At 56.6% G+C, this 17,566-nt stretch overlaps 1 long non-coding RNA gene across 1 annotated transcript in view; it reads left to right on the top strand.

Moving 5' to 3' along the window:
* The window catches only part of LOC134175376 (uncharacterized), a 54,178-nt gene extending 37,854 nt beyond the window's left edge, over window positions 1-16,324 (top strand). Inside the window, exons 3-5 of the long non-coding RNA XR_009968989.1 lie at window positions 4,932-5,055; window positions 8,209-8,456; window positions 16,002-16,324. This is a non-coding gene — a long non-coding RNA (uncharacterized LOC134175376). The remainder of the gene's footprint in view (window positions 1-4,931; window positions 5,056-8,208; window positions 8,457-16,001) is intronic.
* The last annotated feature ends 1,242 nt before the right edge of the window (window positions 16,325-17,566 follow it).

Genomic DNA, 17,566 nt, shown 5'->3' with positions numbered 1-17,566 from the left:
TTCCTTGGTCCAAATTCCTCATTTTTTCATGTTTCTTCTCTTTCTCCTTGGCGATTCTTTGAGCTCTTTCTGGTAACTATAGAGCTACACTGGCAGACTTGTCCTCCAGCTCCTCCTTGCTGGAGATACAGCACAGATGGATCCATAATGCCGGTTGCCTTTTACAGACCTCCAACATCTAAGTGTTGGGGGTTCTTAAATCAGTAAATCGGTCTACTTCCGTAGACGTGGAAACTGAGGCACAGGCTACTTATCCAGGTGCAAGCAAGTCAGACTTCAGGGCCAGGTGATGTAGTTTCACTCGGAAACCTTTGCTGCACCAGCTTCCTTGGCATCTCTTTGAGATGCTGCCCAGAGGGACGGCACCCATTTCCCCCTTCTTCTTGCCTAGAAGGGAGCAGGAGCCGAGGACACAGCCCCGTGGCTCATCCCCAACCCGTGACCTCCCCGCTCGCCCAGGAGGCAGCAGGCGGAAATAAAACACAATTCAGGGCTGGCAGAGCCGGGGAAGAGCAGGATGAGCCTTGGTGGAGAGCCCAGCCTCACCTTTCATATTCTAATGCCTTGCCTTTGCCTGATTTGTGAGCTCTGGGGAGTCCTGCTGGGAATTCGCTGGAACGGAGGCACACGCCGCCGTCCCTCGGTAAATTACACAGAGATATAATGAAGGAGGAGAAATCAGTTACTCTGTGACTGCGGCTCCCATGGGGACCTTAATTCAAATATTTGTGGAGCTGAGCAAGTGGGGCGTTGGGGAGCCACCGGGTTGGAGTGTCTCTCGACAGGTTGCTCGCAGGTGGTTGGTGCTGAGGAGGCAGCGCATCCGTCCGCAAAGGGGTTTTGGGCTGCTTGATGGTGCTCTGGGTGGCATTAGCCAAGAGGAAGATGCTGGGGGAAGGTGGGACTGTGGTCTGGCTGCGGCTGCATGGAGAACGGAGGTGGGCTCCAGTCTGCAACTGGTGGTTGTTGGGATGGGGAGACCCGTGTGCCCCTTTGCCAGTGGCTTTGAGAAGTGTGGGGTGATGTGGGAACCTGCCCACTACCTACAGCCGGGCTCTGCATCATCACCCCACTGATGTCCTTGATGTCCCCAGGGACAGGGACCTGGGAGGGGACAGCCTGGCCCCTCCTGTGTTTTTTTGAGGGAGAAGCAGGGTTTGCAAAGCCCCACAAGCTCTCTGCTCGCTGCCCATGTGGCCACTGCTTTCAGTAATGACTACGGAAAGGGTTAAGCACTCCGTGGCAGCGAGGAGCAGGCAAACCTCACATTGCTCAACTTAGGAATGAGAAAATCGATTTACCTTCAGCTCCACCACCAGCCCATTCCCTCTGTGTGCCCTCCAGCCAGGCTTTCTGCCCTCTCTCCTCCTGGGGCATGCCGGCGCCATGGACCTGAGAAAACAAATGGGATCCAATTTGTGCAGCCATCAAACTGCACCAGCAAAGGGGGCACAGCCGTGGGGGGAGTCACCCCCTTGCTGAATGCACGCAAGACCTCCTAGGTCCCACTTCACCCTGACAGCCAAGGCTGTGGCTCCACCAGGAACCTACGTGGTGGCCTCTTGGCTGTGCTGTGATGCTCTCAGTGGCTGGTTTTGCCCAAGCATGGTGAGCTGGGGTGCAGGGTGCTCAGTCGCCAAGGAGAGCTGGTGGGATGGAGGCTGAAAGCATCTGCATTCACCCAGTGCCATTCTGCACAGCCATCCTCTTCTCATGCAGGTCCTACATCATCACCCATCACTCAGCAGTGATGCTGCTACCAGGAGTTATGCACACGAATGTGAGAACGCGCAGATATACCCCCTGTCTGCACGCACTCCTCACATGCCCATTCCCATGTGCTCCAGCTCTCCTGCTCCCAACCGGCCCCTCTGCTCTTGTGCTTTAATCACACCCCAAGTGTGTGACAGTTTTGTCTCCGGATGCTGGGACCACCACATGTGATGGGGGCAACCCCGCACCAACCAACCCATCCTCACCCCGTGTCCTGCCACCACCACCAGCATCCTCCCTGCAGCCCCTTGCATGCTCGTCGCCTTCGGGGACGCATGCACACGCAGCCTTACGGATCTGCTGCATGCCAACTGTTGGGAAGGGGAAGGGAAAAAAAACTATGGATTCAGCCGAGAGAGGTTGGAGAGGGGGGGAATAGAGAGAGAAAGAGAGAGAATGACAGACTGCAATCCCCCTTGAGTGCCTAGTCTCATGAATATTAATAAGGTGGTAATTAAAATGCAGGGACACAGCAGGACGGATGCAGGCGCTGCCTTCGGAGCGCTGGGAACGGGGGGAGTGCGTCTTTCCAGGCAGGTTTTGATTCCGTTCTCTGATGAAAAGAAGAAAACGGAGCCTTCAACTTTAATCAGTTTAGAGGTTTTTTGACACGACATATCTTTAATTGCTGAGATTTCTGCTCCTCTCAAACCCGGCTCCACCGGCTCCAGTGTAAGCAGAGATAACGAACCGCGCTCGAGTGCCGTGGATACAGCCTGCATTTACACCTCAACTTGTTTGCTACTTTCCTGGGGTCTCACCTCTTTGCCTGGGGTTGCAGAGCACAATCCTGCTGCTCCTTGTCTCTGCAGCCAGGGCAGGGGCTGCAAGTGCAGCCCGGCATCTCTTTGTCTGACACCCCCCCTTTCAACCTCCGCTGCGGCAGCCTTAGGGAAACCTGCTCTTTTTGGGTGGTAAATCCCTCTTCTTATGGCTGTATGGTGAGCTTGGAGTTGGGCATGATGCTACCCGGTGTGGGTGATGGGGATGGAGACTGCGGGAGAAAGTTGGGTTGGGTTGAGTCAGTTTGGATTGGGTAGAATTGAGTTGGGTTGGAAAGCAGGTCTCCTGAGAAGAGTAACGTAAGAGTAGAGGTGGCTGTTGGGCTGCTGAGTTATTAAGGAGGCTTAAATGTCCCTCAATAACCAGGGTTTGGAGGTTGGGTGAAGGTCCTGCGAGGGATGCTCAGAGCTCTGCGAGCAAGGTGAACCAAAGCGTTCATCCTTCTCAGAGGAGGTAGTTCCTCCAGTGGGTCTGGCCCATTGATGGAGTACCATGTTGCTGGGAAAATGAATGGAGAGTGTCAGCTGGTGCACAAAGAGAACATTCTGGGTGTGGGAATTGGATGATGTCAACCCAGAACAGGGATTAGGAGGCAATTTCTGGCAAAATGGAAACTAATGTAAAAAAGAATCCATACGATACCCCAAAGCAGTGTAAGTGGTTGGGCTGGGTAAAGCCAGAATGTTTGGTTTGGCCTGAAAGGGTTTTGGTTGGTTATGTTTGGGGGTTGCCTGATTTTAATGAGATCTCTTCGTTTACATGGGGGTCACTTTTTGAACTGAAAAAATACAGATTTGGGGGAATGAGAAAATCAAAATGATTCTTTTAGAAAATGCTCAAATACAACAATTCATCCTGCGAGAGAGGGAACGAGATAGTCTGAGATCTTCAAAGCCTCCTCCCCTGCGCTACGCAAGTATTTCTCTTTTTCACTTCAAACACTTTCTCAGCTTCACCCTGAGTTTCAGGATGATTCAGCCTCTCTGAATCTTCCAGTTGGTGATCAATCCACTATTCCTCAGAGCCAAGCAAACACAATCTCCATCAGCTCTTAGATGAGAGTCACCCAGTGAGCAGAGCGCAAGTCCCTTTCAGCCCCACCACCGGTGCCTCCGTGCCTGGGTTAGAGTTGGCCATGGAAAGACACCCCATGTTTTCTGGGCAGTGCAGGCTCTCCTGGATCACGGATGAGGGATAAGGGTTTGGCCCCACATTGGAGATAGTGCATTACCCAGAGAGCAACTGTGATGTCTGAGGGAGTTGCTGTGATGTTGCTGTTGGCTCCTGCATCCTCCTGGGTCCAGAGGTACCTCCCAGGAGGATCTCCAGGCCTTCAGGCTAAACTGCACTCCTGCACTCCCATTCCTCTCTCCCAGCCAAGCTTTGGAGCTTTCTCTCCCCTGGGAGCGTGTCCTTGTGCTTTGCTGACCTGCCTGTGTGGGGAAATGGAAAAGGAGAACTGCAGCATCTTGGAGCCCTTGAGATTTTGTTGCCTGGTGGGCAGGGTCGGAGCTGTTTGTGTAACAGGGTCTTTTCCATCATATGTCTTTCCATAGGGATGGGGGCTGCCCTTATCTACCAGGGGCTGCAGTGGGTTGGGTGTCCTGGGCTCACCCACAGTCCCACATCTCCCTGGTGTCCTGCCCCACAGCAAGGAAGCAGTTCACCCGTCTGTGGGCATTACTGGATTCAACTGCTGCATCCATCTCCTTGTTGATCTGTTTTTCCTCATCTGGGACAAATAATTCCTTGTGTGGAGGGATGGCTGATGAACCGGGGTGTTGGGAACTGAACTGAATTCCTTGGCTGGAAGAGCACTAACCCAGCTAAAGCTCTTTGCTGAGCACTGGCTTTTTGTGACACTTCCATGAGCCATTCCCCTGCAAAGGAGAGGGACATATCCCGTCTGCAAAGCTGTCCCATGCCCTGCACAGCATGGGGTGGCTCTGAGCACCCACAGGACCTCACTGGACCAGTAAAATGGGTCCACTTGATGGATGAGCACAATACCAACTCCTCTGCTCTCAGACCGGGTGAGCTGAAACTGGGGTTGAACTGCCACAAAGCCAGTGAGTCTGTGTCCAGTCTTTGGGTTGTAATGGGTTTAATGCCTTTTGTTCTTGCTTTTAATAGATTGGGTGCTATGGCTTGTGCCTGGGGTTGGATTTCTCTTCCCAAGCAGGCGATGCTGCGGCAGTGGCTGTTCAGCTGGCTTTCCTTGGCCATGCTGGAGCTAGGAAATGTGAGGATGTGCTGGAATCCATCAGGGACCACGGCACATAGAGGGGACAGGCAAAACCACGTTTCTGTTGTTTTGTTGGTGGTGGTTTTATTCTCTTCTTCTCCTTCATCCTCTTCTTTCTCCTTTCCTGCAGTGCTACAGCAGCGGATGTGAAGCAGGACGAGGGGAAGGTCTACCCAGTGTCTGAGCTCTCCTTCATTCCAAACTTCCCATCCCTGCCATCCAGTCTGTGCTGAAAAATCCTTGGGAATTATCAGGTTTGCCACATAGATGGGTGACAGGGCTGGGGCGCTGTGGTGGCAGGGACAGCCCTGGGAAGGGCAGGAAGGCAAAACCCTGTGGTGGATGGAGGGAGAAGACAGGGGCTGTGCTGTTAACAGAGGACTGAGGTGGTGAAACATGACCGGGACCTGCTGTCTCCTGTGGCGAGCTGGGGCTTGGCCATGAGGAGCATGAGAGGGAGGGTACAGGATGGGCCCCAGGTACCGCTTCCTGGTGACACCCCTGCAGCGGTCCCAGTCACCCCTGAGTCACATCCTGCTTGCGCTGGCTCCTGTCTCATCCTGCTGCCTGCAGTTTCTCAATCCCAGCATTTCCTGGCTCCTGAGGTTGCCGTGGGGCCTGTGGGGCTGGAAGGGCTGGGGGGGAGCTCCAAGGCATTTAGGATGGAGGAGCAAACAAGAGTGTCCTTGCTTGCCAAGGGATGGTCAGGGTCCTGCTTCTGTCCTGCCATCTCTTGTTTCATCCCATAACGTGAGGGGCCAAAGGGGCTCAGCTGCGCATCTCCTGGTGCACAAGGGCTCACGTCCTCCACACATCCATCCCGCAGCCTCAAGCCCTGTAACCGGGGCAGAAAGCTGAGGTGGGAGTGAGATGATGCTTATTCCCCTCCTCTCTCTCACCCGGAGCAATGGCTCTGCAGGGATGTTTGTGAGAGCCGAGCTGGGGCCGTGTGAGCCAGGAGCCCAGCCTGACTCTGCAGTCCCAGGCTGAGCCACGCTCGGGTCCTGCAGAGAAAACAAACACTGAGCCCCATCCTGTTTCATAGCAGAACTGCCATTTAAGGGAGGATTTGGAGAGGAGACATCTTCCTCTTTCGTATTCCTTCTTGCCAGGGCAACCCCCTTCCCCTGGCATATGCTGGACCCACTCTATGGAGCATCCCAGCAGCTAAAGGGTCATCCCTGGATGCAGCTTTCCTGTGCTCTCCTGGTCCCAGCTTTGTGCCCGGTGCCTTTTCCTCCTCCCCAGACCCATCTCCACACAGTCTGGGCTTACAGCTCACCCAACATCGGACTCCAGGAAGGTAGTATCCTCCTTTGGGATGGTTTGTGCCCCGGCAGGGAGCTGAAGCAGCCAGCACAGGGGGTTAGCTGAGCCCAGCACTGCCTATGGGGTGCTAGGCTTAGGATTCCTGGCCTTGCAGGAGTTATCAAGGAGAGTTTGTGGCAGAGCAGGAGACGCTTCATTACACCAATGAGTGAAGCCTTGGGGGGGGGTCAGCTCTTACCTCTGCCACAGCCTTTCTGGGATAACCTTGGTCAAAGCTTTGCACTTTGCTTATCCTGCAGTAAAGCAGAGCCATGGCTCCAGCTCCTTCTGTGCTGCTAAATCTGAGCCTGGCTGGCAAAGGGGGGGCACGCAGGGGGTCTGCACAAACAGCAGCTTTTTTAGCACCAGGGTTTAGCCATGGGAACAGAGAAGCTTTTGCTTGTTACCCACGTGTGACATTGCTTTTGCTTGCAGCTTCCTACCCACTGTCATACCGGAGAAGCTGAGTCCCAGCACTCGGCAGAGGGTTGCTGGCTCCTGCCAGAGCTGCACTGCAGCAGGGCTGAGCCACAGCTCCCCATGCCCAGGGCTCTCCCCATGCTCCTCAAGGCTGTGGGGCTGGAGCCGTGGGTCCCACTACGCTCCTCGAGCAGTACCATGACCCCCAAGCAGCACTTTGTCATACCCATCTTCCACCCTCACCCTGCACTGAGGCCTGTGACGAGTTGCAGGGTGCCCAGGGAGCATCCATGGCTGGATGAGTTGCTCCCGTGAGCCAACCCCTGGGGACCACTGTACCTAGGGTGCTGCGTTTCACCTTGCATGGCCTAAGGAATGGCAGGACACCTCTGAGTGAGCCCACAAGGCTTACTGCACCCATGTGGGGCTCGGTGCTGGGACTACCACTCACCGTGGGGTGCTGGCACCACGCATCCTTCCTCCTCCATCACCCTCGGGCCAGCACCCAAGGGAGCATGGCTGCACAGGGACCCAGCCCAGGGGTGCCGGGTGATGGAGGACGGGTCTCTCCTCTCCTTAGGGGGGGAACGTCCGGTCTCTCCGCTCGCTCCCTCCAGGCCAGGCAATGGTTAAATTCCTTTCCAGCTGAGCTGGCAAGCAGAGCCCGAGCATATTAGTCAGATCCCTGTAGGGGGTGGGGAGGAGGAAGGAGAGAGCAGCGAGGAGGGGCCGGAGCAGAGCCGGGAGCGGAGCTATTCTCCGGGGCGCGAGTGCAGGGAGGCAGGCGCAGCAGGGGCTGCGCTTCCCAGAAACTTGATTATTTTTAACCCAGGAAGAAGAAAGGAAGGAAAAGGGGGGGGGGACACGAGGGGGGAGGAGGGGGTAAATCTGCAGGAACTGGAAAACAGGCAGTTGGCATTTGCGGAGGGCTGGGAAGGCGAGAAAGGGCCCTGCGTGGTGCGGGGATGCCCCGTGGGTCCCCCGCGTGGTCCTGGCGCGGCGGCAGGGACGGGATGCAGCGGGGCCAGGACTGGCTCTGCCCGCAGAGTCCCGGCTGCTCCCTGTGCCCTCAGCAGCTCCATCCTCTCCCGGCACATGTCTGCGTGCTCGGGGAGCAGGATGCGGCCGGTTTCCCTCGCACACGAACAGGGCACGTACACCGGCGGCTGTGGCTTCCTGGATCCCTGCCTGGGAGCTTGGGACCGCGGCTGGTTCAGGGAGCTGGGGAACACAGAAGGGGCCTGACAATGGGCACATGTGGGAGACTTTGGGGGCTGCGTCTCTGCAGGGTTGGGTCTGACAGGGGCACAAGTTGCTTTGAAACACAGGCGAGGGAGGGACACTGGGGGTATCATGGAGAACGCAAGGCTCTCCTTCTTGCACTGCCTCACCGTGCTTTGGTGGGAGTCCAGCATCAGAGAACTGCAGGGAGGCCTCAGTGGCAGCCCCACTGCATTCCACGGCTGTGTTTGGTCTGTGGTACAAAGCCCTGGGGTGGGAGTTTGGAAGCCCTCCATTTGGCAGATCTTTGGGGAAACACTTCCCCAAGCTCTCCAGCCTTGTCTTGTTGCAGGTCCCCCTCATGGTCCCCTGAGTCCAACACTTTATGTCCCGAGCTCACAGTGTGAAGGCCTGCCACTGCTCTTACCAAGTACTTTATGTATTTTATTTCTCTGCAGCACCCACACTTGTTGGAAGCTCAGCATCCTCCATGGCTGGAGCATTGCAAGCTCTGGGTGCAAGGCCTTGCTGGAGATGGAGACCCCATCGCCGAGATGCAGAAGTGATGCCACTGCAACAGCATGTGACGGAGCTCAGCACCGTGGTGCGGGGAGCTGAGGGCACTGCTGCAGAAGGATGGTGATGGGAGATGTGATCCTCACCAGGAAACAGCATTGTCTCTGCAGACACACCATGGCCAACCAAGGTAAACCAAGGGCATGAGTCCTTCCCTAGGCAGGTTTTGCCATCCTGGTCCTTTGTGGGACTTCTGCTGCCATCTCCTCTGGTCTCTCAGATCCTGAGTGGGGCTGATTTCATCCACACAGCAACATCAGTGCCTTGTACCCAAGGGAGGAGTCCTTGGTTTAGCAGACCAAGCAGGCCAAAGAATGGATGTTGTTCCCCAATAACAGAGAGGGTACAAGGACAAACAGCTCAGCTGAGCTCATGTGGGCTCAGGCACCTCTCAAACTAGATCCCACACTGGCAGAGCATGCCAACTGTTTGGCTTTTATACAAAACCCCCTTTTGACAGAGGTACCCCTGCTCTGAGGGCTCCAAGAAGGGTTTACCAAGGGTATTTGCTGTCTTAGACCCCAGGGCAATGTTGACCATGGGGAACTTCCCTGTTGGGAACTGGGGAACTTCCCTGTTGCCATCCCGGATCACTAGTGAGGAAAACGCATCCAACCCGCCGAGTATCCCCTGGTGCCTCCTTTCCAAGCATTAAAAGTGCTAATTAAACCTGAGCTGAGCTCTGGTGTCTGCAGGGATCAGTTGTCTTTCCCAGCAGACTGGTCCTGAGCCTCTGCGGGGCCAGTCCCTGGTGCCATCCACCAGTGGGGAAGGTCACTTGGCCCTGCTGCTCTTTGCACCCTAAGTGTGAAGATGGGTGGTGCTGGGGATAAGCCCAATGGGGCTCATCTGCACGACAGCCCCACACACAGTGGGGTGGCATCATCACCACCTCCAAAACTCTGGGTACGGGAGAGACAGGGCACAGGAGCTCTCCTCCCGACCTCTTCCCCTCCGAGGTATTTGGAGCTGGCTCTCACCAGAGCCGGGGTGGGCACGGGGTGGTGTTTCCAGCGGATGGCAGGAATTCCTGACTCTCTGCCAGCTCTGGGTGTTAATTCCCTCCTGTGAGGCTCGGCCGCATCCCAGACCTCCAAAGGCACAAAAGCCCCTTAGAGGGCAAAGGGCTTGAGAGGGGAAGGGGTAACGCCCCCAGTGGGGGTGAGGAAACAGGATGGAGGAGAGGAGGGATGATTTTATCGCTGTGATTTTGCACGAGTGACCTCCTGTCATTTCCTGACCCCCAAGGGAGCCGGGGAGCTGCCGGAGCAGCGTTCGTCAGGGTCCCCCAAGCAGGAGAAGGTCCCCAGCTCTATGGGCCACATCCCTGTTGCTCAGAGGAGGCGTGCTCATCCCCCAGGCTCTGGTGATGCTGAGGTGTCTCTCTGACCATCTGCCACTGGCCTGGGGAGCAGCTCCAGGGGCACTCACAGCCCAATGCTGCCCGCTGGGGAAGCTCCCCCTCCACCAGGCACCTCCCCAGGGCTCCTCAGCTCTGCACCCCATAACCTGGGCTTGCAGGGAGAGCTGAGCTCAGCGGGTGCACCCCAAAACCAGCCAAGGACCCCGGGGTTGGGCCGGGAACTGCTCACACACCGTGGCCACCTCGCTCCAAGCAAGCTCTTTGCTCCCTCTCGCTGTGAGGGCACCCGGGGCTGGGGGCTTGGGGTGATGGAGGACCCTCCGAAGAGCCCCTTGTGCTGGAGGGAGACCAGCTCTGTGCCGGCAGGGTAGGGTTTTTTCTTCCTCGCTCTTTGTTAAGCTCCCTTTCAGCTGAAATGGCAATGCCTGGGTGTTCTGAGCTGACAATAATTGCTGCAGTCTAGACACTGTCTGGTATGAGGCAGGGGAATCAAAGAGGCCCCTTCTCTCACTGCGACTTTCACACATGCTCCCTCGCTCGGGCTCCTTCCTTCTCCCTCTCCCATGTTCCCTTGGTCTTTGCTGCCTTCTTTTTTTTCTCTCCCCTTGCTCCCCTCTATCTGCCTCTCGCAGAGATGGAGGAGAAGCGTCAGCATCTTCCCCCCCACGCTCTCCCTCTCTGCCGTCTGTTCCTCTCTCCCGCTCCCCCTTCTCCCTCGCTTGCTCCTTCTCTCATCTGTCTCCTCTCTCCTTCCTCCACTCTTACCTTTATGCTATTCCCTTCCTCCCAAAGTTAGCAGAGAAGCAGGAGGGGGGGCTGGCAGTGCTGGGAAGTTAACTCCTTCCTTGCCCTCTCGCAGGCTCTCCTCCCCATCCAGCTCCTCACTGGGGTCCAGGGTGCCCCAGCTGCTTTGGGGCGCTGGGCTCCTCTCTGCAGCCCAACCCCATGCTTGGGGCTGTGGCATCAGCCCTGTGAGAGGTTGGGTCGGTGTCTGTCGGGGTTGGAATTGGTTGATGCAGCCTGGCTGGGATGAAGGGGGCTGATGCAAACACCTTCCCAGCACTGGGAACCGAGGGCAGGATCGCCTTTGCTCTCCCCTTGCCTTCCCCACAGCCACGAGGGACCACATCCTTGGGGATGTAGGTTGCTCCTTCCAGGGCTGTAGCAAGCCAAAAGGAGATGGTTTTTCCACCCACCCAGACCTCGGAGCAGCTTGCTGTGCTGCGAGAAGGGGAGATAAATCTGAGCTCGCACATGGGTTGCAGCAATGCTGCTGCCTTAGGCTGAGCTCAGCCACCCTGGCACTGCCCCATGCCTGCTGTGGGCTCTGGCCAGGCTGTGTCCCACTGGCATGTCACTCAGGAATTAGGCCTTTCTGCTGTAATGCTGTTAACAGCTCGTTTCTAGCTCACCCCTGGACTTGTATTGACCTCTGATCCCTGTGCAAAAGACCCTTTTTCTGTAAAGCCCAACAGAGAAGGCCAAGTTTTGGTTCATGTGAGATCTCATTGCAGGGAACACACCATAAATGCTTTGACAAGGGAGGAAACTGAGGCAAAAGAGAGGCCGTGAGCCTGAGGGTCAGGCTGCCGAGGCCAGAGCTGCTGTGGGACCACTCAGCTCCCCTCTGTAGGACCCAAATTTAGGGCCACACAATTAGAGCCTCTCACTTGGTCACCCTTGGGCATGAGCGAGCAGCTCTCTGTGACCTCCAGCATCTCGGTGCTGCCGTGCTGCTTGCTTACCACGGAAAAGTCACATTAGGAAAGTATGTGATGTATTTTTAACTGTCTATAATGCAATTTAACAGCTGGAAAGGAGGAAAAAAAATCCAACCCCATGCAATCAGCCAGATCTCTGCTGTCCACAAGCGAAGGCTCGGTGGACTCAAGGGGGTTTTTGGTCTGGTTGGAGACCTTGTTTGGGAAAAGAGCAGGGAAACAACCTCATCCTTGAGACAGGCTGTGGCTCAAGGAAGGCAGTGAGTGCAGGATGGAGGCCAGAGGACCCAACAGCGCCCAGCGTGACACGCTTGTCCCCAAAAGCCACTGTGCTGCCTGCATCTGTAGATGCTGCTTCCCCAAAGAGCTGGGTGTCTTGGCTGTGCTTCAGTGTTGAGATTCTTCGCATGCTCTGGCAACGAGGTTTACAGTGGGGGTTTCTGGGAGCCAGGCTCTTCTAAACATCTGCTCCACACTGGAGGCAATAACATGGGACACGTTGGCCCCTGCTGTGCCCAGTCCCGGGTTCCTGCGGTGCTTCCAGGACTGGATTTGCTATGGATGTGGGTCCTGCCTGCCTGCACCACCACCACCCTCCTTCCCTGCACTCTCCCCATCCACCCCTCCAGCCAAACACTAGCACCTTCTGCCGTGTGCAGGGAGGGAGCATGGCAGGGCTGGAGTGGGAACAGGATGCTTGTGGCTTCCTGCCTTCCCTACTCACATCCCAGGGCAGCATCTGCATCCTGTGCACTGAGATCCGGGTAGTGAGGGCTGGAAACAGCTCCATGCCATCTAGGTAGGTGTGCTCCTCCACCACCAGTAATGGGACTCTAACAGAGCTGATCCCTAATGGGGACCCTGTGTGGGATGGGAGCTCTGGGCAACAGCAGTAGGGCTTATTTTACCCATCATTTCTAGCTCAACCCTGGACTTCTGTTGACCTCTGATCCCTGTGCAAAAGGTCCTTTTTCTGTAAAGCCCAATAAAGAATGCCAAGTTTTGGTTAATCTCGTTGCAGAGGGCAGACCTGGGCTGTTCTGGTTGGTCTGCTGCCTCCAAACAGCTGGATGTTTTAGGGGGGCAAGTTTGCTGCCATCATTGGTGTTACTCCTCTATGGACTTCTCCCAAGCATAGGCCCCAAGACACAGAGGAAGGGAATGAGACTGGCTCCAACCCCATCCCAGGGGACACCCCTGTGGCAAGGCCCATGCGAGGAGCAGTTTGGGGGCTGGAAGCTGCCGGCAGCTGGTTCCTATATTCAGGCCTTTGCACACACACAGACACACACAGAGTAAAATCAAGCCATGGGATGGGGATGGGACTCAGTGGTGGTGGGGCTCTGGTGAGCACTCAGAGGATGTAGGACCTGCCAATGCTCAGAGCTGCTGCTGTTTGCACACCTTTGGCAGGGGTGATGTGAAGTTATGTGGAGTCTCCTTGGACTGGGGGGTATCTCACTGGGCAGAGCATCGCTGGGCTTGGAAAGGGCTGACAGTGGGAGAGCAAGCGGAAATGCAGGCATAGGGAAGGGAAACAACTCGCTGAAGGTCATCCCTGGGCCAGCAGCAGAACCAGGAATAAAACCCAGGTGTGCTGAGCTGGTCCTGGGGTTGTATTCACACATGTGCTCGTCTTAACACTGCTGTCCCCGGGCAGGAGCTGCTCATGGTAGGAGTAGTTTCCTAAAGCCACCAGTACCTTCCGGAGCCATGCCACAGGCTGCAGGGCTGGTTTGCATCTTAAACAAAGAGAGGTCTGGCTATTTGGGGTCTCCTTTTCCCTCCCAGCATCTTCCAAGCCCTGCTGGGTAGATAAGGAATGCTGTTGGATGCTGGCTGATAAGGCAGAGTGGTTAAAAACACTGCCTTTATTTGGAAGCTTATCTCCAAATCCTAATGAAAACAGACACAGAGGGAAGCCGGGGACAGCGGGGAGGGAGGACTCACACCCCAGCACTGCAGGGACCGGGATGGGTGGTGCTGAGCAAGGGGATCTGGTGGGGTTTGGAGTCTGAGTGGCTGCTGCACATGGTGAGGGTGAGATTTAAAAGCTTTGGGGCAAACCCAAGGAACCAGGGCAAGACCATTGGGTGCCAAGAGCCTGCAGGGGCAGCTGTGATCCCCTCGGAGCACCCTGAATTGGGGATCCTCCCTAGTTTGTTCTTTTTCCTTTAGTGAGGGGCTCGGTGAGGAAGGAAAACCTTGAAACCAAGGAAACAAGGGAGACAAAAAGGAAAATGTCGGCTCCTGCAAGGCAGAGTGAGCTGGCTCCAGCACCCTGGGGTGAGGGTGGGTGCTGCCCCTGCTGCCCTGAGCCCCCCTCCATGGCTGGGGGCAAGAAGGTGACCAGGGTGAGATGCACTAAGGTGAAAGGAAGGTTCTTGTGCAGGGAGGGAGAACCCTGAAGGGTTTTGAGCTGCTCAGGAGGAGACTGCTTTGGTGCCAGAGGGATGGTGGAGGCGGTGAGCAGAGGTTTTAGGGGATGCTGTGAGGCAGGGAGCAGCTATGGCGGGCTCAGCAATCCCACAAGGACCTGGACTTTCCAGACACCAAAATAATATTCCCAGACCCAAACTTATGGGGTAATGAGGCTGGGAAAAGTGGCGATGAGACATGTGCATGTGTGTGGAGGTAGTCATGGCTGTGCCAAACCCCATAAATCACAGCGGTGCGGAGCGAAGCTCCATCGAAGGAAATTCCTCCTTGGAATATTGGGATGTTTCCCCTCAACAACCTCAGTTTTCCACACCAAGCCATAGAGAAGTGGGATCTTGATTACAGCAAGTGCAAAACCGGACCGGGGAGCCTGGTGTCACGCGGGAGTGGTTCAGTGCCCTGCAGCCCACGGTGATGGGGCTGATCCAGAGCGGTGCTAAGGACTTAGGGATGCGCACCGCCATCACCCCAGCCTTCTCTCTTGTTCCCCACATCCGTGGCCATCCATGCAGGCCCAGCTCGGCTGTGCTGGGGGGAGTGTAAGCTGATATTTCCCTGCGCGTCCCCCCGAGGGTTTTTTCCATTACAGAGGCAGAGCGGAGCCGCCGCTCGCCGGCTCCCCCGCCTGCAACCTCTGGCACCGCTTTTCCAGCGGCACATTGTGCAAATGTAACCTTTCAGCGAGCCGCTCCTACGGCAGGAAGCCGGGGGGCTCCGCTCCTGCCAGGAACGCAGCCGGCGCGGAGCTGGAAGGCAGCCCGTTAATCAGAGCCGGCTGACAGCGAAGCACACATCCTGGGCAACAGATTCCTGCTCCCTCTCCATCGCCTTCCCGCTCCCGCACGCCGCAGCGGCGCGCTCTGCCCTTCATCCACAGCCTCATCCTCTCTTCCTGACCACCGGGATCGTGCCCGTGCCAAGCGGGAGGTGCCCACGGTGCTTGGTGCGAAGCCAGTTGGGGACCATGAGGAGGGGATTGGTTGTGGAGGGCAATGGCGACCATGCATCATGCCCGTCGCCGGCTGGGATGCTCAGGGATGCTCTGCTGGCACATAGGACCCATGTGTGGCTATGGTGCTGCCCAGGACACATTGCCGGGTCCCCCGTGCAATGACACCTAGCCAGGGACTCCCAATGACACTGTGGTTAGGGCTAGGCCAACCTCTTGCTTTGAGCACGGTGGCAGCACTTTGAGGCAGCACCGTGCCCACCTTTTGCCTGCTGTAAATCCAAATGGGAGCTTTTATCTTCCACATGGGCAGCAAAGATCTCAGAGGGGGCTTCTCCTCCATTTGTGCCCGGCTTTGGGCACACCAGCACATCCACACCAGTGGGAGCCACTGCCCCTCGGGAAGGGTTTATCCCTGGCTCATATCCATGGGGCCACAGCAGCTCAGTAGGGCTCAGTGTGGTATCTTGGGTGTGCAGGGCCTGGCAGCTTCTCCCCGGGCTGAGTCAGAGCTCAAGACACCCAGGGCTGCATCCCCAGTGGATGCATTGGCCGAGACAATGGCTGGTGGTGGTGCCAGCTTGGGTGGTGTTCCCCAGGTGCCAAACACACCCTGGTGCACAGGTAAAGCCCAGTGAGGAAAAGAGGGTTGAAGAAACCCAGTCGTTGCTTTTACCCATGCAACAGGCTCTCTTTGGTGCCGGAGGAGTGCAGGGCAGCGCTGGTGTCCAGCACCGCTGCACTCTTGCTTTGGGCTTGCCAGGAGTGAAAGGCCACCGAAAATGGTCACATCCAGCTCGGTTCCTCCCCAGCTGCTCCCACGCCTGCAGGACCAAGTGCTGAGGCTTTTCCTGCTCAGCAAAGTCCTCTTGGGAGCACCAGGGATCCCTCCAGCCAGGGACTGCCGCAAGGTGCTGTGACTTTGGGGTAGGATTTATCCCCCTTCTAATTGCAAATGGCTAAACCTCAGCCATCTAAGCAAGGAGGGGGTTTCTGTGCTCACAGGCATGGCCAAGCAGAGATGCAGGGGGCACTTCATCTACTCCTGGGATGGGTTTTGGCTGAGGATGAGGGGTTTGATTTCTGGAGCCTGCCTATGGGCGTGAGGACTCTTCCAACCACCCTCAGGCTCATCCCTGGCACGGTTGATGGGACCGGCGCTGCAAACCCTGCCTGTATTTCTCATGTCTGATTTCTCCCCAGGTTCGAAGCACTCAATGTGCTGCATTGTAGCATCTGTTTTTGTGGTATTTCCAGCCCAGCTGGAAGCAGGAGGCACTTGAAATTCAGAGATGGGGGAAAAAAAATAACAGATCTGGTGAGATTGTGTCTTCCTGCCAAATTCACCAAACCCGGGATGCGGGGAGAGCCCTGCCGCAGGCGCAGCATCCAACGCTTCCCCTCTTCCTTGCTTCCTGCTCATCCCAAACCATCCTCTCATTCCTAACTCACTCTCAGGACGCTGCACAAAGCCTGACCCTGCTGTTGGAGCCGGGGACCGGCAGATAAAGCAGTCACTGAATGTATTTCACCTTTTCCTCTGGTTGCGGATTGTCCGGGAGCAGATGGCGATTTTCTCAAGTGTATCCGTTATTCGAAGTCACTCACTGAGACAGCGATGGCTCAAACAAATCCCAGGCCCCCTGCAAAGCCATCATTTGGTCTTTCCATCTGCCCAGGCGCCGCTGCTGCCGTGGGCTCGGCTTCCGCCGGCGTGCCGGAGGGAAGTGGGAAGCAGGAGAGCCCCTGGATGGGCTCAGCGCCGCACCTACCCCTTCATACCTAAGCAGAGCCCATGGAGTGCAAAGCTCTGCTCTCTCAGGAGTGGTTGGGAGCCACATCCCAGCTTTGTTTAGGGGGTTTGGGGGCTGTGCAGGCTTGTCCACACAGTGCCTGCCTGTGCCAGTGCTGGCGTGAGGGGAACTCACTGGGAGAGTGCCCAGTTACAAACTGGGAAGCTGTTTCTCATGAGAGGATCCCCGGGCTGTTCCTGCTGCACCTCCCTGCCTGGTGGGGAGGAAATGGGTGCTTTTAGGGTTGGGAAACACCAAAACAGCCCCGGGAGACCTCATGTGGTCCTGGGGACCCACAGGTTGGTGTCAAAGGCAGGCCTGGAGGCACCCGGGGTTTGTCCACGCAGGGATGTGCCCAGCTTTGGGTGATGGACTTGACAAAAGGACCTGCAGAAGCAGCCTGGGTCAGAGCCCTCCCAGTGCTGGGGGCACCTTGGTGGGAAGCCTGGACAGGTCCATGAGGGTTGGGCTTTGCCTGGCCGGCTTCTGCCAACCTCTTTTGGTGCCTCTGTGTGCCCGCAGCTCTGCTCTGGGTGCTCCGGGAAGGGGCCAGGAGCAGGTTTTGATCCAGCACCAGGATAACGCCCTCCCCTTAAAATATCAACCCAGTGTAAGTGTGAGGATGGAGAGGAATGGGGAGGAACACTTGAGTTCCCAAGCTCACTCAGCCCAGCAGTCGGTCCCTGGCGCTGGGGCATCCTCAGCTTAACCCACCCAGAGACAGGCTGAGCCGGGGGAAGCTCCCTCCTCCCGGCTGGATTTGCCTTTTCTTAACTTCCCATCTTCTCTGTTTTCCCTCCCGGAGGGGACCCAGGGGTATGAGGCCATACTGAGGGCACTGGGGGGCTACAAAGGCTTCACTTTGAAATGCAGTTTCCTTTCCCCTCTCCACCTCCCCTGGGCTAAACAAATACCCCCCGGCTGGGAGATGCCTCCTGCATCCCACTGGCTTTTGTTCGCAGGCTTTTGTCCGGG

The sequence above is a fragment of the Pezoporus occidentalis genome, unplaced genomic scaffold (assembly GCF_034315485.1).
Source record: "Pezoporus occidentalis ecotype Australia unplaced genomic scaffold, CSIRO_AGI_Poc_V1 ctg68, whole genome shotgun sequence".
Lineage (NCBI taxonomy): Eukaryota > Metazoa > Chordata > Aves > Psittaciformes > Psittacidae > Pezoporus > Pezoporus occidentalis.
This window is presented reverse-complemented; position numbering and strand designations above follow the sequence as displayed.